The sequence below is a fragment of the Mirounga angustirostris genome, unplaced genomic scaffold, assembly GCF_029215605.1.
Source record: "Mirounga angustirostris isolate CCGP_5_RB_7025 unplaced genomic scaffold, mMirAng1.0.hap1 SCAF_11, whole genome shotgun sequence".
NCBI lineage: Eukaryota > Metazoa > Chordata > Mammalia > Carnivora > Phocidae > Mirounga > Mirounga angustirostris.
The window spans coordinates 2383768-2408573 of record NW_026991719.1 but is presented as its reverse complement, the minus strand read 5'-3'; positions in this window follow the sequence as shown (position 1 = coordinate 2408573).

Sequence of the window (24806 nt, the reverse complement as noted above, 5' to 3'; positions counted from 1 at the left end):
TTCTCGAGGCTTTTTCCAGCACCTCTTCACTCAGTCTATTCCAGCCACCCACTCTCTATGGTAGATGATCCACCTAATAAAATTAAATTTCTGAAGAGTAGGTACCATGCCATCACTTTCATTGGTCCTTTTTCCTCAGAGCCAGAACAGTGACTTTTTTGTTCACGACGATGGACTGGCAAACTTTGACTGATGCGGTGTCAGGACCTGGGGACCCTTGGTGGGGAATGATTGACCATGCCCAGACAGGAACACAGCTCCAATTCTCCGGGCTGTCCATCAGAAGGCAGGCTCTGCTGACAGGACTCCATAAATATAGAAAAAATAAGACGACTTGGCCACATACCATATCTCATGCTGAACAGAACAGGCTCTCTTCTCCCATTTTTGAAAGTGGTAAGGGCCACTTTCAGGGCCACACTGATGATGTGGGTCTGAAGGAGATATGGACACTGGGAATGCCACCCCCCAGAATGTAGCCTGAACTATGATGATTCATGCACCAAGAGAGCTTGCCAGCAACATATGGCCCAACAGGCTCATGAGGAAAAGGTAATCACCCCCCTGATAAGTCATCCATGAGACATACACTGATGCTTTGAGTGTCCAGGAGAATCACTTGTAGGGAGCTAAGAGGTACCTGTCTGCAGCCTGCTTCTCAACCTGTTGAGGAAACAACAACCCCATGACACAGACTAACCCCAAGGATTTGAAACTGACTATTCATTGGTCTTAAAGTGCAGGCTGGAAAGGGCTTTCAGCAAAGACACGTATTCAGGATACTCTGTCTGCTAGGCAGATGCTGAGTTAGCAGAGGGCAGGTATAAAGGTTGTGTGTCCACTGGGCTCAAACCAGCTCAGTCAGTAAACTGTCACCTGGGGAGTGCTTCCTGCCCCCAGGCTTTGCCCCTCCTCCTCAGACACCTCCCTGTCATATGATGTTCCCCCAATGTGACTCCTTCTAGAACTAACAGGTGCTCCCACCCAGCCTGTCTTCCAGGAGGAGACAGAATTTCTCTCTGGGTCTGATTCCGTGGGAGCTTATTGGATTGCAGGATGGTCCTGTGACCGAAAAGCATGATGGTGCATCTCACCTTTAGTGAAATGGTCAGATCCTGGGTCTGCCTCTCCACAGACCATAGCAGTTTAAGCACAAAGACTGTTTTATCCTTACTCATCCCCCATTGTACCATTGGACGCCTGACCCAGAGCAAGCTCCAGATAAGTCTTTGTAATAATGCGGGATGAAGAGAGAATTCCGGCACAAAGCAGATGCATGGCTGTTTGCTCCCATGGGGAAAGCTCTGGTTCTCTCACACACGAAAAGGTCTACAGTTATTAGACACCAAAGGTTTAAAGACTTCCATCATATGCACCACTTGTATGAACGACTGGTCTGCATTCAATGTTCTGAGTGTTACACCCCAAGTCTCCTTTGATCCAACCCAGGGCTCATCTGCTCTAGGTTTCTTAGCAGCCCTCTAAAATGGCGCCAAGACCAACTGGTAGGGAAAACATACATGTCCCACATCCGAAAAGACAAAGGTAACAAAGCAGCAGAGATGAGATGCGCAAGGGAGGTTTTCCTGGTCATTGGGTTGGGGTCACCTTCCTGATAGAAGATGCTGTGATCACAGCTGATCACACTCATGGGCATCGTGCAGGGCTGGCCACTGCAATGGCGAAACTCTAGCAGGTCTTTGGGACATTAGTGAACTCCCTGTGAGCATCTTCTGAGCAGGAGGAACTCACAAGTATGAGGATACTGACATCCCGCTGGAGGGATGCTCTCAGATACAAAAGGGCAGTTACTGCTAGGGCTGATTTCATTATTGTGAATCAGTATATCCTACATATTACAAGTTACAAGTCTAGCTGAAAACCTGAGATGGTTATTTCTGAAAATGCTCATATGTGTATAAAGCAGCCTTTTAAATGTACAGAAAGTAACACATTTAAGGAAAACCTCCGGTCATGTGTCCTTCCATCAATCAAACCATTTTTATGTGGTGGGAAGTCAAGTCTGCAATTCAGTTGTTAAAACCTGAACTTTTGGGGCGCCTGGGTGGCTCAGTCGTTAAGCGTCTGCCTTCGGGTCAGATCATGATGCCAGAGTCCTGGGATCAAGCCCCGCATCGGGCTCCCTGCTTGGCAGGGAGCCTGCTTCTCCCTCTCCCACTCCCCCTGCTTGTGTTCCTGCTCTTGCTATCTCTCTGTCAAATAAATAAATAAAATCTTAATAAATAAATAAATAAATAAATAAATAAATAAATAAATAAATAAAATAAAAATAAAACCTGAGGGCGCCTGGGTGGCTCGGTTGGTTGAGCGACTGCCTTCGGCTCAGGTCGTGGTCCCGGAGTCCCGGGATCGAGTCCCGCATCGGGCTCCCTGCTCGGCGGGGAGTCTGCTTCTCCCTCTGACCCTCCTCCCTCTCATGCTCTCTGTCTCTCATTCTCTCTCTCAAATAAATAAATAAAATCTTTAAAAAAATAAAAAATAAAACCTGAAGTTTTGTAGGCTAAATTTGTGCTAGGCAGCTAAAATCCAAACAATAAAACAAGCCTTCGATAACAAGCATTGTGGAGCATGTGGAAAAATCGGAAGGCTCAGACGTTGCTGGTGGAATGTCCAATGCTTCAACCACTTTGGAAGATAGTGGGGGTGTTTCTCAACAGTTAGAGTCACCACGTGACCCACGAACTTCACTCCTAGGTATACTCCCAACAGAAATGAAGGTCCACGAAAAAACTTGTACATGAACATGCATTCCAGCATTATTCATAAGAGGCCAAAGGAGGAAACCACCCAAATGTTCATCAGTGGATGAATGGATAGAGGAAAAGTGGCCTATCCATACAATGGAATATTATTCAACTAGAAACATGAAGGATGTGCTAATCCATGTTACAGTGTGGCTTAACTTTGAAAACATTATGGGAGTGAATACCAATGCGCAGAGGGTTTCTTTGAGGGGTGATAAAAATATTCTGAAATTGCTATAAATATTCTGTGATCCAAATACTCTGAAGTTGACAGCAAGGATAGATGCCTAACCATGGATCTACCAAAAGCCATCAAAACATATAGTTTAAAAGTATGCGTTTCATGGCACGTGAATTGCAACTCAATAAAATTTTATTAAATTATGAAGCAGGGCATTCTTTGAGAAAAAAAGATTAACTGTGTTTACAATGGCTGCAAACATTAATTTCCTAATGAAATTAATTTAATTTCTTAATGAAATAATGTAAAACTACAGATGCTTTCTTCCAAATCTGAAATATAATCTCTAATGTTGGAATTCAGGTTTTTTTTTTTCTCCTTGTTCTGCCTTGCACAGAACTTAGTGGAGGATAAAGCTGAATGGAATGACTAATGAATCAAACTGATATGGATTGTGAAGAAAACTTTATATTTGTATTTGTGTGCCCTTTAGTAGACAGCTAATGTGATATGGACACCATCCCACTTACATGTCAAGGCTCCTTACAATTATGGAAGCCAATAAAAGACAAATTGATGGATAAATAAATTTCAGTAATTAAATAAAAGGAGAAATTAAAGGGTCAATAGACAGGAGGCATTGGTCTTCATTACATTTGTAGCCAATAAATCTTCACATGATCAGAGGGCAATACAAAGACCTTGAATAGTTAGATGGTGCCACCAAGAAAAATTCTCAAGTGGGTTTTCCAAAGGTGAGTGTTCTGCCTCTCCCACTTCCTCACATGCTATGCCAAAAGCACGAATGTCTGTTCTTTGAAATGAAACCCTTTAGGCATTTAACTTCTGCCATTTCTAAAGGAGGAAATAGAAATTTAAACATAAACAGCCAAACCAGACAGACAGCAGCACAAAGAAATTGCCAGATATATCTGGCATGTTCGGTAGACCAACTGATCTTGAAGGTTCAATGGGATGGTGGCAAAAAAAGGGGGAAGGGATGAAACATATTATACAATTTTATGCATATAATAATCGGATATCATTTGGGATCCTGTTTGGGATTCTGACAAACCAACTGTAAACATTGTGGGGATTACTTGGGGGAATTTGAGTATTTCCTTGATAATACAAGGAGTGAGTAGAACTTACTATAAATGGAAAGGTGGATATTATTGAATTAGAAAAAAGAGATCATAAAGCAGAATGGGAAGTATGATCCCCTTTTGGTAAAAAGATGCTTCTCTGTAATGAAAATATCTGGAGGGATACACATTACAGTGTTACCAGAGGTAATCACTGGTGGTATGGAAATGATGTTTTATTGCGCTACTGGGTATTTACCCCAAAGATACAAATGTAGGGATCCGAAGGGGCACATGCACCCCAATGTTTATAGCAGCAATGTCCACAATAGCCAAACTTTGGAAAGAGCCTAGATATCCACTGACAGATGAATGGATAAAAAAGATGTGGTATATATATACAATGGAATATTATGCAGCCATCAAAAATGAAATCTTGTCATTTGCAATGACATGGATGAAACTAGAGGGTATTATGCTAAGTGAAATAAGTCAATCAGAGAAAGACAATTATATGATCTCACTGATATGAGGAATTTAAGAAACAAGGCAGAGGATCATAGGGGAAAGGAGGGAAAAGTGAAACAAGATGAAACTGGAGAGGGAGACAAACCATAAGAGACTCTTAATCTCAAGAAACAAACTGAGGGTTGATGGAGTGGAGGGGGGTGGGAGGGATGGGGTGGCTGGATGATGGACATTGGAGAGGGTAGGTACTATGGTGAGTGCTGTGAATTGTGTAAGACTGATGAATCACAGACCTGTACCCCTGAAACAAATAATACATTATATGTTAATTAAAAAAATTTTTAAAAAGAAAATGACGTTTTTATTTCTCTATTTCTACTCTATTTTACATTTCCATAATATATGCATTGCTTTTATAATAAAAGGTTATTTAATTTTTTTAAAAAGGGATCAGCCTTAGATCAGAGAACCCCACAATGGCAGCAGGTGTCGTGGGCTCCACACAGGTTAACAGCTGGGGAGCAGGAGAAATTTCCACATCTACTTCACAGTCTCCTTTTGGTACTTTTAAAAAATGCACTTTTCAAACAAAAAATGTGTTTTCCTGCTATGAGAATTCAGACCCTATTTCAGTTATTCCCCCAAATTTTATTCTACCAGCTCTTTTAAAACACCACACTTCCACCTACAATATATATCTGACCCTTGAATGACATGGGTTTGAATGGCATGGTTCCACTCATACACAGATTTTTTTTAAGTACAGTACAGTCCTGTAAATGTATTTTCTCTTCCTTATGATTTTCTTAATGACTTTTTTTTTGCTTACTTTATTGTAAGAATTCAGTATGTAATACATAGGACAGACAGAGTATGTGTGAATGAATTGTGTATGCTGTCTTTAAGTCTACCGGTCAACAATAGGCTATGAATAGTTAAGTTTGGGGGGGCGGGAGTCAAAAGCTATATCCATATTTTTAACTGTGTGAGGGGTTGGCACCCCTAATCCTCATATTGTTCAAGGGTCAACTGTATTACTTCTTGTGTTTAGACATTTTAGGATGAGTGTAAAGCAATTTTTCATATTTCTGTGCAAAAGCACAGCTCTGATTCAAGGATCATAGGAAGACCCTTCCAAGTTAAAAATGCCCTAAGTATCATATTTGGTACTCTAGTCCTAGCCCTAAAAGCAGTGATTTTGTAAAATTCCAGCCCCATGGGGTCTGTTGGGGGAGTTGGTAGGTCTTTATAATTATTATTCTAATTATAATCATATATTATACAATTTATTATTACTATTATTATAATACCATTTATGGTAACCCCAACAAAAAGTTTAACAGTCGATCATTTGAAGAACACATTACATCTAATCCTAACCACCAAAGAATGTAGATATTATAATTATTTCCATTTTATGCACAAAGAAAAACAGGTGTAAAGCATTTAAGTAATTCACTCAGAGACTCACATCCCGTAATTTATGGTCCTAGCATTTGAACCCAAGGAATCTGACCTCCATGTGCCTATGGCCTCTACTGATGTTTTGAAAATTTGGAAGGTTACATTTTTCTTTCTCTTTCAACACTACCAACGTCATTTCTGATATTCTTAGAAATACCCTCCACCTTGGGGCCCCTGGGTGGCTCATTTGGTAAAGCGTCTGCCCTCAGCTCAGGTCATGATGTCAGGGTCCTAGGATCAAGTCCTGCATTGGGGTCCTTGCCCAGCCGGGAGTCTGCTTCTCTCTCTCCCTCTGCTCTTTGCCCCCTCTCACACACACTCTCTCTCTCTCAAATAAATTAATAAAATCTTTTTTAAAAAAAGAGAGATACCCCCCCACCTTGAACAGCTCCTGAGCAGGGAAGCAGAATGCAGAATGACAGGTGGAAAAATGAGAAGGATTCCTGAGATCTCATGATGTTGCCACAGGAATGCTTTACTCGTTTCCCAAACTTCACCGTGGGTAGCCTAAACTCAGTTGATAAAGCAGCAGCAGGGTTTCAAGAGGCTTGACTTCCAAGTTTTACTGTGGGTAAAATGCTATCAAATAGAATCTCCTGCTACAGAGAAATCATTCATGATGGATGAGTCTATCAATGCAGCAAACTTCATTGTCTTATTTTCAGAAACTGCCACAGCCACCCCAACCTTCAGACACCACTACCCTGATCAGTCAGCAGCCATGACATCCGGGCAAGACCCTCCACCCGTAAAAAGACTTTACTAAAAGCTCAGGTGATGGTTAGCATTTTTTTTTTTTAGCAATAACATATTTTTAAATTAAGATAGGCACATTGTATTTTTAGACATAGTGCTATTGGATGTTAACAGACTACAGTATAGTGGAAACAACTTTTATATGCACTGGGAAACCAAACAATTCATGTGCCTTGCTTTATGGCAACATTCACTGTAGTACTTTAGTCAATCTAAAACTGACCCCAAAATATCTTCAGGCTATTGCCTATACTTGGTCTAGGGGTGGCCCAGAAACAACCCCGTGGTTCCCAAGTCAAAAGTGTTTTGAAGGGTTTTCTTCCAAACTCTTGGCTGAGCGTCTGAACAATCCTCTTATCAGCACACTGAATTCATTATTCTCTTGTCTCTTCTTGTGCAAAACCCCCGCCCTACATTGCACTAGATTTGACATCTCTGTGCTCATGTCAGGGTGGCTGGATACTTCTTGAGAAAATCTGACATTGTGGCACCTGGGTGGTGCAGTCAGTTGAGCACCTGACTCTTGGTTTCAGCTTGGGTCATGATCTCAGGGTCGTGAGATGGAGCCCTGCGTTGGGCTCCATGCTCAGTGTGGAACATGCTTGAGATTCTCTCTTCCTCTCCCTCTGCCCCTCCCACTCATGCTCTCTCTCTCTCTCTAACGTAAATAAATCTTTAAAAGAAATCTGACATCACCCAGACTTAGATATAACAACGAATGTCCAACTACCTTAGCTGCCCTTCAGCATAACCATGTCAGCCTCTGTTTGGACAACATCTTCTCTCCTGTTCCACCTCCTAAACAATTCCTTCAAAACCCATGTAATAACCTCTCCCTAGAACGCTTTCCATTTCAGGGATTTTCCACCCTGCAATGTGCACTTGTTAGAATTTGTTCGATAGTAGATTCCATTCCACAGTCCGAGGTCAACCCAGAGATTCAAGATTTCCAACAGACCCTCCATAATGACGCCATGATGCCCATCTATTTTCCTTGAGCTTCTCTCCTTCTTCAGGAATTTCCACAGGTCTAAAATGAACTCAGCATCTCTCCACCTACATTGCCATTGCAACTATGTTCTCTCTGTGCATGTACCAATCAATCCCCCAATCTGGAAATGCCAGCCTCATCCACACGTCTCTCCCTTCACATCCACTACCTCCTCATACTCTGCTGATTACAACTTCTAAAATTTCCCAAAACTGTCCCTACTCCCCACTATGGCCTTGTCTGATCTCAGCTCTCATCTGCTTTTGACTAGACTATTACAAAGGTGTCTACAGGGGTCTCTGCCCACAGGTTAATATCTTCAAATATATGCTCCATTCAGCTGCCACCCTTAAAAAAAATGAGTGTGATTATTTAACTCCTTTAAACATTTCACTATCTTCCCATCACCTGGAGGATACAATCAAGACTAATTAACACACTGGATGAAGCTGTGCTGCCCTCATTTCCTATACTCCCTGCTTCTTACTTGATGCTCTGGTACCTTTGCCCTCCAGGTGCAGCCCCTGCAAGAAGAGTACCACCCTCGGCCGGGGGCTTGTTAGCAATGATATGATGCTAACATAAAATAATGAAGGCACCGGGGCGCTTGGGTGGCTCAGTCGTTAGGCGTCTGCCTTCGGCTCAGGTCATGATCCCAGGGTCCTGGGATCAAGCCCCGCATCGGGCTCCCTGCTCCGCGGGAGGCCTGCTTCTCCCTCTCCCACTCCCCCTGCTTGTGGTCCCTCTCTCACTGCCTCTCTCTCTCTGTCAAATAAATAAAATCTTAAAAAAATAATAAAAAAAAATAATGAAGGCACCAACCCAGGACCTGCACAATCAGACTCTGTGCTGGATGGAATCCCCAAGAGACTAGGCTGCACATCCACATTTGAGAAACTCGGTCTGGGGTGCCTGGGTGGCTCAATAGGTTAAGCCTCTTCCTTCAGCTCAGGTCATGGTCCCAGGGCCCTGGGATTGAGTCCCGTGTCGGGATCCCTGCTCAGCAGGAAGTCTGCTTCTCCCTCTGCCCCTCCCTACCCCTTACCCATGCTCTCTCTCTCTCAAATAAATAAATAAAATCTTTTTTAAAAAGAAGAAGAAACTCCATCCTAATACTGCATTTCCAAACCTAGAATCTACTGCAGACTCTTCCAGGAAGGAGATGCTAATTAATTAATTAAGCAATCAATCCACTTCATTTATTTTCAAGAGTAAAAAAAAACAAAAACCTGTTCTTACCTTAGTCCTTAAGTTTTGTAGTCAATAAAACTTTCTGTTTGCTTCCTTTCTGTGTTTCATGAATTTTTATGTTGACTTTTTTTGTTCTCTCAGACAAGGGATTCACTGTTTACCTCACTTTGGTTTTATTTCCTCAAAACACCAGCCCCTTAATGGGTCATTAAGTCATTCCTTTGTACATTGTTTTATTTATTTGCAATTTTTAATTTAAATTCAATTTAGTTAGCATATACTGTATTATTAGTTTCAAGGGTAGAATTTAGTGATTCATCAATTGATATAACATTTTTAAAAGGTTTTACTTCTCTGTCTTTTTAATTATATTTTGTGTCCTTTTAAACAAGTTGAGCAGAATCTTTAATCCATTTATTTTTATTAATGTTTGTTTTTTTATGGGAGGTACTTAGGCTATGGATTTCCTGTTTAATTTTCTCCTTTTAGTTTTCAACACAATCTCAGAGGGAAACACCCCCTTACCCATATCACCTGTGATTTCTGCCTCCTAACTGCTTGTCTCACAGCTCCTAATTTCATTGGTCACAATCTCTTGCTTGTAATTTTGCCTTTTTTCTGTCCACCTGCTTGCTTTCCCCCAGAGCAACAATACACATAAGTTCCTTCCAACTTGAAAAAGAAAAAGAAAAAGTTTGCTTAGCTCATCTAATTACAGTATCATCCTTTTTCTTTTTTTTTTTAAGATTGTATTTATTTATTTGAGTGAGAGTGCACATGAGCAAGGTGGGGAGGGGCAGAGGAAGAGAGAGAAGCAGATTCCCCACTGAGCAGGGAGCCCAATGTGGGACTCAATCCCAGGACCCTGAGATCATGACCTGAGCCAAAGCCAGACACCTAACTGACTTAACATTTTCTTAAAAACTGTACCAAATACGTATAATCCAGGGCTGTGAGATGGGACAGAACAAGGAAAAGGGAGTTTTCCAACATAGTACTCAGGTCTTCTAAGGAAATCTCCTAAATTTTATTGTCATTTTATTATGACTATTACTATTTATACACACATGCACTTCTATATGATGTCATCTGTACCTGTAACTATATCAACTACACCTATATCCTATCTTTATCATTTATAGCAACATCATCTATACTTGCATTTATATCATCTACACATATATCTCTATCAATCATCTAGATTTATATCTCCATGTCATCTATATCTATATGCGTATCTAAAAAGTCAAATCATCCTTATTAAACACAACTCATCCTCATGCACAAAGCAGTAGATGTTAATAACACCATCTGACTTCCATTTTGTCCTGACCAAGTTTCCACATTATATTAAACTCATCCGTTTCCAGGCATGCCTCCACCAATATATTATCAGTTCATCGAGGGTGGGGTCCACATCATACCCATTTTGAATCCCTGAAAATACCAGGCTATGCTTTGCCATTCATGCTTCTAGAAATTCACCAAGGAATGGCTGCAGACGTGTTTTATTTTTTTGTATTTGGTATTTAGCATCATGAGTTTATGAATGTAATGCAACCACACTGTATCAAAATATGTAATTGATCACAGCAGGTCCCGATGGTAGACCAGAAACCCCTGTAGCATCATTCCATCATGACTCTTGTTCTAGAGTGTGGTTTCTCAACCTTGGCCCTATTGACATTTGGGACCAAATATTTCTCCATTGTGGGGGAGAGCTGTGCTGTGCACTTCCTCTAGGAAGTTCAGCAGCATCCCTGGTCCCCAACCAGTAATCACCAGTAGCACCCCCATACTAATGCAATACCAAAAAGATCCCCAGATATGCCAACGGCCCAGTTTAGAACCACTGGTCTAGGTATTACAGTCACAAAATACCTTATTTGTGGTATCATGTCATGATGAAAAATATGATTTCAACATGGGGAAATGAACTACGTTCATAAACTACGTTCTGTGATTATACCAGACTCTTTGCTGAATGTAACCAGAGAGGGAGTTTAAAGAACCCTGGCCTGCAGGGGACCAGGGAGACCACTGTTGTGTTCTTCCCAGCATCATTTGAAGGGATGTCACAACTGTTAAAGAGCAATAAATAGACACCAGATTTCCTCCAAGGTTGCATTTTTTACTGGGGGAATAGGAATTCATAGTATATCTTGATTTAAGAGTACGTGTCAGCATTTTAGCAGGGCATTCAATTCTTCAAAGCTAGTGTTTTAAAGGCTCGCAGTTTCTCAGATCAGCTTGGATGCAGGCATCCCCCAGGATGAAGCCATTTGAATAATGCAATCCAATTAGAGATAGTTCAAATTTGTGCTTTTTCACCCACAAGTAAGGTGTGACCAGGGGCAAACTGATCACCACAGCATCCGAGACACTGCTTTCTTTTTGCCTAGGGAAAAAAAAAAGCCAGTGAAGTTAAATTAATAGAAACAAAGCAGCTTTAGGTAACTGATCAGAAATACCTTCTAGGACCTAAGATTGATTATAGAAGCTGCCATATACATAAAGGACAGTGTACTCCCTTAATGTCCACAAGCCCACTTACTTTTTTATAGCAAAATAAGCTGGTTTTCGGGGCACCTGGGTGGTTCAGTCGTTAAGCGTCTGCCTTCGGCTCAGGTCATGATCCCAGGGTCCTGGGATCGAGCCCCGCATCGGGCTCCCTGCTCCACGGGAAGCCTGCTTCTCCCTCTCCCACTCTCCCTGCTTGTGTTCCCTCTCTCGCTGTGTCTCTCTCTGTCAAATAAATAAAATCTTAAAAAAATAAATAAATAAATAAGCTGGTTTTCTCTAGTGCCCATTAGAATGTCATCAAAGAATACATTTATTTCCAATTGAATCATGAATCTCTACTTTTGATATACACTTGGCCTCCTTTGCAAAGAACGTAACAACCAAATAAAATCTTGGTGTGCAGTGTGTGTGTGTGTGTGTGTTCCTGTCTTCCAATGAGCTAATAATCTGATTCTCTTGGTCCCTTCCTCTAAATATCATGGGTTTATCTTCTGAACCTTGCCTGCTTTCTTCTCTGATGACCTTTTACTCCATCCTAATATTACACTGAATGTAGCATTCCATTTTCTTTTGCAATTTCTGCTTTTGTGTTCTCTCCATCTTCCTATCTATGAATTTGTTGTGCTGCCTTTGATGAGAAATAACCTCTTGCCATGTGATACAGTCACAGACGTTAAAAGAACCCATATCTTTGCATGTTTTCCCCACTCTTCCAAGTATCCAGTTTTGCCAGCCATGCTCCATGATTTCCTGAACCTTATTGGGTGAACTGGTAATATTGTAGAGATACAATAATGGTTGAAAACCAGATGGTCCAGATTGACTCGTTCTTCTCCCCTAAGGGACTTTTGTAACTAGCATCCTCCATGGTCACATGTCTGACCACTTAATGAATTTGGTTGGTTCTTGAACCCAGTTAGATATGCTCATGGCATAAATACGGCGGAGCTGTATCTGCCACCAGGCATCCCAGATAAGTTGATCTGGCGATCGGTTCCTCTGGGAATGCATTGTTTATCTGAAATTCAAACTTAACGGGGCATCTTGTTTTATTGCTGTTGCCATTTTGTTTTTATTTTCTTTCTAAATACTAAGATAAAGTCTTCGGAATACATCTTTTTACCTGTGACTGACATTGATAAACCCAGAGGTCAGAGGTTTGCAGCCATTTGGAGTTTTGGGGTAGAGCAGACAAGCAAGTTTTCTGGAACTCCGTGAATGAACAAGAGGTGCAGTTACTGACAAAATTTGAAGGCCAGTCAGATATCTGAGGACCAGCCACAAATCATCCAACTTTTGGCTGTCCACATTTAGGGCTGGCTCTCCCTCTGTTCTTAAAGACGAGCTCATAAAGCCAATTTATGAGTGCGTAACTTACCTCTGTTTTAAGAATAACATCTTAGTGATCTGATTCACCGCACTGGGCTTCATAAAGTTGCATTAAATCTGTTAGAAGAATCTGACAAATTCTGGAAAAATCTCCAATTCAAAAGGATCAGCTATGACAGCCATATGGGCTGCCCAGAGGGACTTTGATTAAAGTCTTCCTGTTGAGTCAAGGTGTCCCATATCCACGGACTTAACCTGAAGCCAAAATGACAGTTTCAACATATTAAACATTGAGTAAGATTAACAAGCAAACTGGAGATGCCTGTGGGTGGAATTCTGCTTCGTGTACATTTCTCTTCAACCTGAACAAAAAGTACTTAGGATGTAGTCACAGTATGGTTTCAGACATGCAGAGTTTTGTATTGTATGGCATTTACCAACTGTGATCTATTTTTACAATAAAGCCACCATTTAGGTTAGGAAAATAAAGGCTTAGGTACTCATTGTCCAATAAATTTGTCAGGTAATTTACAAAGAAAAGCAAATCTAATTACTCATTCTTACTACATTAAGCTATGTATTGCTGGTATGAAAAATACAGACATACCAACTTCAGGAGCAAGATACTGCTCTTTGAATATAGATTCACACAATTTATATTCAAGATTAATTTTAAAACATGCATCTTTAACTTACTGCAACATATTTTAATTTAGAATGAAAACTACCTAGGGAAAGATCTTTAGAAATAATGCTTATTTTGTGGCTTTCATCATAATTTGAACTAATCAAGGATAAAAGCTCAGATTTTCCTTTGCAGCTTCTAAACATTAATGGGGCATCTTGGGAATTTCCCCGATAATAAATACTGAAACTTTATTCTCTCCTCCTTTACAAAAGCACAGCATGGCTATAATCATTTTGAACTAGATACCTTTGACGGATGCATTCATAGTAGGAAAAATACCTCTTTTCAGATCTCAGAGAATAAAAATCAGTGGTAGAAGTTATTTTTATACTGTCCCATTTTGTTTTTAGCACATTTTCATATCTTGTCCCATGGTTTTTCTCCCTGCAAGAACTGCCTGTCTCCCCTGCATTGTTAGGAAACTCTGTGCAACGTAAATGTTCTCCTTTCTAAAATAGCACCACTATTATTTTACGAGCTAAAGTGTTTTAATTGCCCCCCTCCCAGATTCAATACATAAGTATATTCTCTTTTCTGTCATTACATCATTAAAGGATTGCTTGGTCAAAAGACGAACGTCGCCATGTAAGTCGCTCAAACGAATTATTGAAATGAATCGACAAGTTGTTAATCTGTGTGGACATTTTTTAGGGGCGTTTCTTCTATTATAGTTTCTCATTCGTTTCCACTGTATTATACAACGTATTTATTTCTAAGGCTGGACTTTTTTTTTAGGTTTTTTGTTTGTTTGTTTGTTTAGCTCCACTGATTAAGAGTTACAAATACAAATGCACAGATCTTTCCTTTTTCTGATTTTATGGCCATCCATTTGCACAAGTTCCATTAGATAGAATAACGTGTACGCTTGTGGAATTGCTGAGTAGCTGTGGAATGAAGGTTATTCCCAAAATAAATAAATAAATAATAAGGCAAACAAAGATCCTTGTCCTTGGGAGTTCATATAAATCAACTTCACATGTTTATGCGTCTACTTTATGCATTATTCTCCACATAAAGAATACTTGAGCTTTTCATCCACTCTAAAACTTCCAAGAAATCATCTGTAAAATGTTGCCTTTTCCTTTTGTGGGTCTGCTGCCTGGTGTTATCAGGAGGAGCTACCCAGTGGCAGCATAGGTATTTGCCATTGCCAACAAATGACTCTTGACACTGGGTAATTAGATTAGGACCAACAGGCTGGAAGATGAAGGCCACCAGATTCCTGGGGCAGAAGAGCACAGTTTATTTTTTTACCAACTGAAGATTCTCCAGCAGAAATAACCTGAGGTACGGTGTTAGAAAGTGCTACAGAGGAGACATTCATCAAACTGGTAAAGCATAATTGGATCGTTCAGTCCTTTCTCCCCCAAGCGGGATTCTCAAGGGGCACTGAGAACTCCAAGGAGAGCATTCTTTCCAAGTAACGGATTAGTTTAGCACACATCAGTACTTAACACTCTCTCCCTTTTGTAGATGAAATGAGGTGGAAAATATGTAATTAACAGTAAACGGGAACAATGTGGGTGTCTCAACCAGATTGCTCTGGATCTTGCAGTTTCCCCTAAAGATGCACAGGTAAAACCATATTGAATAGTCTTGTAATGCAAAACCTCATGTCAGTCCCAAGACTAAAGACCCCAGTGGAGACATTTGTAAATTCATGAGGAATTAAGTGAGAACAGCAAACAGTTCCTCAAACGGGAGCAATGTTTGTCCCCCGGGTCGGGTAGCCAGAGAAAATGTTGCAAGGGACATACTCATGCTAAACAGTTATTCCTTCTTGATCTGAAATTCAAATTTAACTGGGTGTGCTAGTATTTTGATTTGCTAAACCTGGCAACGTTATCTTCTTGGGACACTTAGCAGTGTCTGGAGATATTTTGGGTTGTTAAGATTTAGGGTGGCAAGTGCTGTTGACATCAAATAGGATGCTATTAAACATCCCCACAATGCACAGGACAACTCTGCCACCATAGGGAATGATCCAGTCTCAAACCATCAGAAATACTTGCACTCCAAGAGCCTGATCTCCTGTCTTCTCTGCCCCATCTGAGGATTAGAAATGAGTTGTGCAAACTCCAGACTCACTTTTCCCATTTTAGGTGCTCAGACTAACCCAGCATGATGTCAGTATGATTTTGTGCATTGCCCTCCAAAGTCACTCAAAACACTTCTCCAGAAACAAATAATAATAAACAACAGATAATTTGCAGTCAAAATGTGTACAGTGCCTACTTTTTGGGAAATTGGCCTATTCAAATACAAAATAACACCTTGGTCTCAAGAAAGCAAAGCTTGTTTGGAGAGGATATTTGTGTATCTTCCTGAGAACATACAGTGCAATCGATACAGGCCTAATAGAATGCATAATCGCTGAATGGGTAAAGTCAATTTAATGAGACAGACCTGCCTTCCACATAAGACATCTAGCCCCGCTTATCAAAACAATCATGGGGCTACCTCGGCTGATCCTAGCACCGCAAACTGGCCGCTCGAGGAGGATGAGTGTAAAACAGAGGGGTTCTGTTTCAAGTCTGTTTCCACCATGAGAAATAACAACCAATGTTTTACAGCTTTCTTCCTCAAGTGCAAGTACTTTGTTGGGAAGTTGGAAAATCCAGATTTCTTCTCCCAAGGCAATGAGCATCCTTAGAGCAAACATGGGACTCTGCACAGAGCAGGGGAATGCCAATGATCCTTCTCAGACCCCAAGGTGCAGTTTCTGAACTTACTTTTATATTCTACCACCTAGAGGACACCCTAATTTGGATGTCCTAAATGCACGATGTACCCCTCTTTGCCAGCTCACCCCTGGTGACAGTCGCACCATTTGAGGTCACCACCACTCACTGTCCATGCCAGAAGTATCTAGGAATCATCCGTGAATCTGCTCTGCTCCCTCTGCAGACGTCCTATGGGCTTGCATGTCCTGTCAATGCCACTTGGTAAATTCCTTGTCCATTTCCCAAGACCCTGCGGCTACACACCCACACACACCCCAATGCCCAGTCTCCATTATGCAACAGCAATGTTGCAAAGCTCAAAAGAAAGGAGGTGGATACAAGGAAAGAACTCAAACTCTTCTCACCATCCCGTTTCCTTTCCAAACCAGTCCACACTGTGTATCCACTTTCAACCTCCCAAAACCTTAAACAGACTACATCCCTCTCAAGTGAAACATTTCCACATCACCTTGCCTGTGAATTCTTCATGCCTTTCCCTATCTCTTCCCTCCCTGCATACCTGCTGCTGTCATGTCAGGATTCCCATACTACCTCCCTCCCACCCTGCCTTTCATGTGAAGCACCAGCCATACGGGACGCACCTGTTCTGCAAATAAATGGTGCTTTCTCTCATAGACAAGCATTTCTGATAGCTTAGTGATAGCTTCATCTTGGGAATGCAAACCGGTGCAGCCACTTGGGAAAACAGTATGGAGGTTACTCAAAAAGTTAAAAATAGAACTATCCTACAACCCAGCAATTGAACTACTAGGTATTTATCCAAAGGATACAAACAGTGATTCGAAGAGGCCCCTGCCCCCCAATGTTTATAGGAGCAATGACCACAATAGCCAAACTATGGAAAGAGCCATCAACAGATGAATGGATAAAGATGTGGTGGAGCGCCTGGGTGGCTCAGTCGTTAAGCGTCTGCCTTCAGCTCAGGTCATGATCTCAGAGTCCGGGGATTGAGCCCCATATCGGGCTCCCTGCTCGGTGGGAGGCCTGCTTCTCCCTCTCCCACTCCCCCTGCTTGTGTTCCCTCTCTTGCTGTGTCTCTCTCTGTCAAATAAATAAAATCTTAAAAAAAAAAAAAAAAGATATGATATAGATACACCATGGAATATTATTCAGCCATCAAAAAGGATGAAATCTTGCCATTTGCAAGGAAGTGGATGGAACTAGAGGGTATTGTGCTAAGTGATATAAGTTAGAGAAAGACAAATACCATATAAATTCACTCCTATGTGGAATTTAAGAAATAAAACAGAAGATCATAGGGCAAGGGAGGAAGAATAAAATAAGATGAAATCAGAGAGGGAGACAAACCACAAGAGACTCTCTTTTTTTTTTTTAAGATTTTATTTATTTATTTGACACAGAGATAGAGAGAGAACACAAGTAGGCAGAGGGAGAGGGAGAAGCAGCTCTGCGGGGAGCCCGATGCGGGACTCGATCCCAGGACCCTGAGATCATGACCTGAGCCGAAGGCAGCCGCTTAACCGACTGAGCCACCCAGGCGCCCGAGACTCCTAACTCTAGGAAACAAAGAGGGTTGCTGGAGGGGAGGTGAGTAGGGGAATGGGTAAGTGGGTGATGGGCATTAAGGAAGGCTCTTGATGGAATGAGCACTGGGTATTATATGCAACTGATGAATCATTGAACTCTACCTCTGAAACTAATAACGCACTGTATGTTAATTTATTGAATTTAAATAAAGAATTTTTATTTTTAAAAATAACTTCCCCACTCTGCTTCTCCCCTTGGCTACACACGCAACCTTCCTCACTCTGCTCAACCCCCTCTAGTTGGGCAAACCTTCCCTGGCCCAGTGGACTAGATGGGGCACCCTCTGCCATCCCCACACTGGATATAATATGAGGATGGAGTTGCTCATTCTCTCTCTAAGCGGTGAGATTTCTGACAGTTCTCAGTGACACCTCTCACCTGCTGCCCCTCAAGTATATGAGAAACCTAGACACGTATTTCCCTCAGCAATCTGCCTGTGTCTCAAGTCTTCCAGATCATGGCAGAATAAATAAAAGCAAGATTACTTCTGCCCATATGGCCACATGGAGAAGGCAGAGTTATATCCCCATCAATGGCCAATGGGTCCCATCTCAGACATAGCTCTGAGATTTATTTTCATCTGAAATAGTTGCTGTGTCATCCCTTTTGTACCATGTTTCACTAGGACAAAAGCCATCTAGAATCAAGAAACGTTAAAAAATCAGGTAAAACTTTCTCTACTAAGCTTCTCACTCATACTTTGAATTGAGTAAGGAAGGGTATCGTATACAGAGGAGATACCCCAGGAGTCACTTCTAATTTGATGTAACTTGAGTACGTGAGGGAATGATGAACCACATCAGACAGATTTCACCTGATTTTATTCCAAAAATGAGAGCGGAGGAAAATATCTTTTCTGGCGTATTGCCCACTTATGTCTTCAAAAACTCTGCATAAAATGGAAAAGGTTAATCTCTGCTTCAATTAACCAATTAGTTAATCAATCAGCAAGTATCAACTCCTTTAATAATATTAAATAATAAGACTGACTTTTCCATATTGTCCGGTAACTACTCTTGGTGTGTCATTTGTTAGGTACATTGAGGAATATCAAATTATAGGACAGAACTTGCCATTGGGCAGCATACCAAACAACTAGGGTTTCTCATCTTGGTGCCAGTGATATTTTGGTCCCTGCAATCCTTTGCTGTGCATCTGTCCTGTGTGCTGTAGGATCTTTAACAGGTAGTTCAAACCACGCAAACCCCAGCCCATCCTGGCTAACAAGAATAAAAAATCCAAAGTCAGGGTGCAGGGCCTGGCTGGCTCAGTCAGTAGAACACGGGACTCTTGATGTTCGGGTCATGAGCTCAAGCCCCACACTGGGTGGAGAGCTTACTTAAAAAAATTTTTAAAAATAATAAAACCTTAAAAAAAAATCCAAAGTCACCAGCCCCTCCTTTGCTTGAATCAGTCTGCACCACTTTTTTTTTTTAAGATTTTATTTATTTATTTATTTGAGAGAGCGAGCGAGAACAAGCAGGGGGAGCAGCAGAGGCAGAGGGAGAAGCAGACTGCCCGCTGAGCAGGGAGCCCAATGCAGGGCTCCATCCCAGGATCTTAAGATCATGACCTGAGCCGAAGGCAGACGCTTCAGCAACAGAGACACCCAGGTACCTCTGCACCAGCCCCTGTGCCTTCTGCTCTCCTTACAAAAGTCTCATAATGTGAATAATATATTCTTTCATACCCTGTTGGTACATATGGTATCATTACTTTAGACATCCTAACCAATTATTTTATTAGGGTGGGAGGTATTGGTTGGGCCATCTGCATGGCACCTAAAGACACATCTTAAAACATAACTCTAAGAAAAATAAATCCAAGGGGAAAAAAATCGGAATATAAAGTGCATAATCCCATGCCTATTAAAATCTAAAAAAACACAATTACATGCAAAATTAGACTCAAAAAAGCCTATCAGTGGGTGCCAGGGAGCTGTCGGGGGACGGGGGGGCTGGTGGAAGGGAATTGATTTCAAAGAGACACAAGAGTACACTTTAGACTGATGGAAACATGGTACATTTTGGGTTGTTTTAGTGACTAAACTTGGATAAACATTTGTCAAAGCACATCAAACTGTTCACTTGAAGAGGGTGCATTTTGTTATATGTGAATTATACTTTAAAGAAGTTGAAACTGTTTTGCTTTTAAGGAAAGTGTTAAAATAAGCTCAAGAGCTTGATGTGTTTATGAAGAATACTTGTAGACGCGGATGCGGAAAATGTTCAATTAGAGGTGAATTAACGAGTGGCCAAGTAGCTCTGAAGATCCAGGTGAGCTTATGGAGCATGAACTACCAAGCAAAGATGTTTCCCTAGTGCTGCCCTTTTTTTCTTTTCTTTTCTTTTCTTTTTTTTTTTGCATTTTCTCCAAAGTGATGAACGGACAAAGTAATGATTTAGTTAACACTCAGGATCAGCAAGGGTTTGCCGGGAGGATGACATGGGTCTGGTGTACATGCTGAAGCAGGTTAAGAGAGTTTGTAGAATGCCTGGATCGGAAAACACAATGTTGCAGAGGGAGTTGAGAGAGTGGGCCATTTGGAAAATTCATAACATAACCCATAATATGATGGAATGAAGATTTTCTTGGGGAAGATACGCACATGGCATCCAATCCATGAAGAAGACAGAATTTAAGATAGCCATGTCATACTGTGATAGAATTGCATACTAATGAAGAGTACGGTTGCCTTTAAAGGATGTTTGTGTGTGTGGCATCACCAACAAGAATGGGAGACAGGAGAGGTAGACATGGGCTTGTAGACATGAGATGGTGTCACTTGACATTGGCTTTAGATGGCTTTGGGTAGAATGGAAGGAGCCTTGGATAGGAACCATGGAGGGCAATGGGAATAGTGGGTATTCAGGTTTGCTACCATGCATGAATATATTCATTTTCTATACCTCATAACAAATGGCCACAAACTTTGAGCCTTCAAACAACCTCAATTTATTATCTTCGAGTTTCTGGGAGTCAGGAGTCCGGGCATAGCTTATCTGGGTCCTTGGCAAGGCTATCATCAATGGATGAGCGCTCATCTGTGGGGTCTCAGCTGGGGAAGGGTCCACTTACAAATTCTGTTGGCAGAATTCATTTCTGTGCACCTGTAGGGCAGAAAGCCATTGTATCTTCAAAGCCAGCAAGGAGAACAAGATTCTACAAACAGCTTGCTGGTAAGATGGAGTCTGGTATAACACGTCATAATCACAGGAGCAACATCTCATCACTTTTGCCATATTCCCTTGGCAAGAAAATGGTTAGAAGCAAGTCACACATCCTACACTCATTCAAAGGGAGAGGATTCTCCAAAGGCATGAACACCAGGACGTAGAGATCATGGGGGCCACCAGAGCCTGCCCACCCCATGACCCAAGAGTTCAGCATGAAATCCTTTAGGAACTTTACCATATGTCCCCCAAAGTCCAGTCCTACAGAGCAAGAGTGACTTTAATTCTACAGAATACTTCCCCTGAGAATCTTCATCCATCCCCAAGGTGCAGCTTTCTGGAGGTCAGACCCTGCCTTGGTTGAGAATTCTGATAAGGCTTTCATGCATGCCCCAGTTTCCCAGGGGACACATGAAGCATGCTTTGTTCCAACAAGATCTTTGGCAATGCGAGTTCACATAATCACCTTCACGTTCTGTGCCCCTGCTGGGTCCTCCGCACCCTAAGAATATTCATGAAATCAACAGGACTCCAAGCCTCTTGTCTGTAGGCTCTGACGGTATTGAATTTGTTTCCTGGTCACATGTGGTGGGGAGCTGGCTTGCTGTTTAGTCACTGTTGATCTGTGTGGCTTTGCTTCATCATGCAAACTGCCCCAGGAGGTGAGAAGTCCAAACACCCGTCTAAAATATCATCATTGGATCCAATGGCAATAAATAACAACAAAGCACAAATATTTGTTTTTTCCTTGCAGTCCAGCCAAGCCCAGGGAGGCCAAGACGTGGAAAACAAAGGAAGCAAAAGCAGCACCTGATTCTGTCCTCTCTTCCCCAGCTGCCTTTCTGGGAGGGGATGCAAGGGTACCGTACTCAAAACCATCCCATCCCATCCTGTCTTAATCCTCACATTCCACTCAGCCTTGTATTCAGAATCAAATGCTTGGCAAATTGCCATACTGCTTGGTGGAGGCATAATTCGCCTGCTTTCCTTTTCTTAAAGGGAGAAGGAAAAAAAATCAAACTGTGACTTGCCCTTGAAGGGAGAGTGTTTCCTCATTCCTCCTCTGCTGCAAACCCACCCGTCCACTGGCGTTCTCATTAATATGTCACGCTACGGACGAAGGAAACAACATCTCCATTTCTGAGGCCAAGTAAACCCATCATGTTGTCATCCTGGGTAATCTTCCCATAATTTGATATCCCAATCAGCTCCAATCTAAGTATTTTATGGCCCATATGTGCCTGGTTCTGCCGCAAGAACTCTGATTTACTGCTGTGGCCTCTCCTACAAGGCTCAGGAGAAACGGCATCACCCAAAAGAAAAATGGAGTATAGTCAAAACCTGTCTGCCATGCCCAGTGAAGGAAATGCTCCTTAAAAATACGTACTTTTTTTTGAATGTGCAGAAATTCGAGGGAAGGTCCCCGGCCATTTCCAAAAAGTCTGATTCTGACCCAACTGCGGTTCTTCCTTCTCTCTAGCTGGATTTCAAAATGAGGCAGAATGCCATATTCTGACTTTGAAGCGCACACTTCTGAAAATTAATGAGGATGAGAAAAGCCAAGTTAGGAATAGTATTTTGGTTTTGAGATCTTCTGACATCTTAACTCAATTAACTAACCGAGGCCAAGGAGATAATTAGTTGAGCATGAGGTCAGTCGCTTCTATGGAAGAAAAACCAGAACCCTCTGGGGCCTGAATGTGGATATAATTCCTATAATTTATTCACTCCAATTAAGCATTACCCATGTGTCTTGTGCATGGCAAATGAGACCTTGAATTCGCTCTAGGAGCCATAAAGAAAGACAGAAGGTCAGTAATAGATTCTCTTCCCACCTAAGCAGCCACTGGCTTTTCCCCCCCAAACAGGTAACAGTATCTCATGTGTTATTAGTGTCTGATTTGAAGTATAGCTGTAGGAAAGAGTCTTTTGTGCTTTGGATAAATGGGGCAGAGCATGGGTTCTATTAAATATTTAAAAAGTTTCTCCTGCATGATCCATCAAGCATCATATTTTTGTGTCATAACCGTTGACCCACGATGCAATGATGGATGTCCAAAACACACACTTGGGCAACATGGCGGACTCATAACACACGCAGACCACTGAGGAAGGTTGGAGAAAACCCAGTAATGTTGTCTACCTTCAGAGCCATGTGAGTGTGCCCTTTGGCCCCAGGTGTGTCTGTAGCTGATCCCTGGATGTGTCGGACACACAAGAGGAACATATGGAACAGACCAGAAAAGGTTCCTTAGAATAGCGTTGACTTAACTGGAAGAAGCATGACCAGGTCTCGTGCTCAGTCATGGAAGGCGTCTCTTGCTAGACCATGACATCCCAGACTCGTGTTGTCCATCTTCCATCCAGGAACTCATCAATGAGTCTCAGGGACCAGGGCACAGCAAAAGGGTCCTCCATGCAAAATACCAAAGGGGTCATCTGCATTAGCAATCTGTAAGATTCAGGTGTCTCTACTGAGCCATGACAATACTCGTTATGGTCAAGCATAGCTCAGAAGAGAGACTCTCTTCAATTCTGCACGAACCACAGGGTCATTTTGGCAAAAGGAGGCTTCTGGAAAACCCAGCAGCATTCCATCTCATCCGAGGACCATGTGCTAAAGTCTTCTGTGCTTGTGGCAGGGCCCAGGGAATGCCAGCTCCCTGCGGGTTCCCAAAGCAATGGCACCAACAAACAATTTTGCACAGAGAGGGGTCATGAGCTGTTCACGAAGGATTTGTGCATGAGGAATCTTGAGACATCTCCTTTGAACTCCAGTGGATGTGGAAGTTACTTTGGATGCAGCAGAACTCCTGCAAATAAACTATGGGACATACCCAAAGAAACGTGCTTGACCCCTGGTAATGGGAATCCATAAAAAAAAAAGATGATATTAGTGGATCCTGGAAAATGTAAGTACAATTAAATGGAAGAATTCCTTCCCTGAGCAGCACAGCTCACTTGGAGGTGGAGAGGGAAGACAGTAGTCATGATTACAGGTGCACCATGAACTTTCCACCCAAGCCCATCGTCACCAACAGGTACTACACACTAACACAGACCTGGTTTGGGTAATGATCTTAATTCATGCTACACCCTTTGGCATAAAAAAAAATCATCAAGAACACAGCTAACAACACAAAAGACTCTGAAACCAAGGACATCACAACTTTAATTACAATCTGGCCGACATATGCGATGCTCCTATAATTCTGTAAATTGCGTCTGCAGACTCCACAGCCTCTATATAACAAAATAATAAGGTTCGTCCTCCATTATAATCCAGTCGGGCTTCACCAACAAAATAAATCTGATAACCTAGTTCATCTAATGAGAGCAAAGTCACCGTGGGTGCAAATTTAAATGACCTTTTAATTATTCATAATGTAAGATGGACTATTCAGAGGGGGGCAGAACACTCACTTGAAAGAAATAAGGCTAGCATTTAAGACTAGGGTTAACATATTGATGCCAGCCTGTCTCATTCTGCACTAATTCGTTGGTGCCATAAACAGTGACAATTCCACATTATAAATCCTACCTATCCTTTATCAGGCATTAAAAATAGGATTTGTTCCTGGTGCTAGGATGCTACATGAAATCAAAGAAACAAGGATCCTGACACATCAGGGGTGAGGATGCATGATTTAATAGACAGTTCCCAGGAAGAGAAGGAAGACCACATCCTTACCTGGGACTCAGTGCTAAATCAAACAGAATAAGCATTGCTGCTTTCTTTTTTTTTTTTTTTTTTTTTTTTTTGTCTGCAGCTGAGGTTTGCCTGAGTGGACTTATTCCAAGTTTGGGTAGATGTGGGGAATGGAATGTGAGGGGTTACTTCAGTTTGCTATTTACTACCAATATTTGGCATACCCTCCCTAACAGGCTAGTAGGGGATCC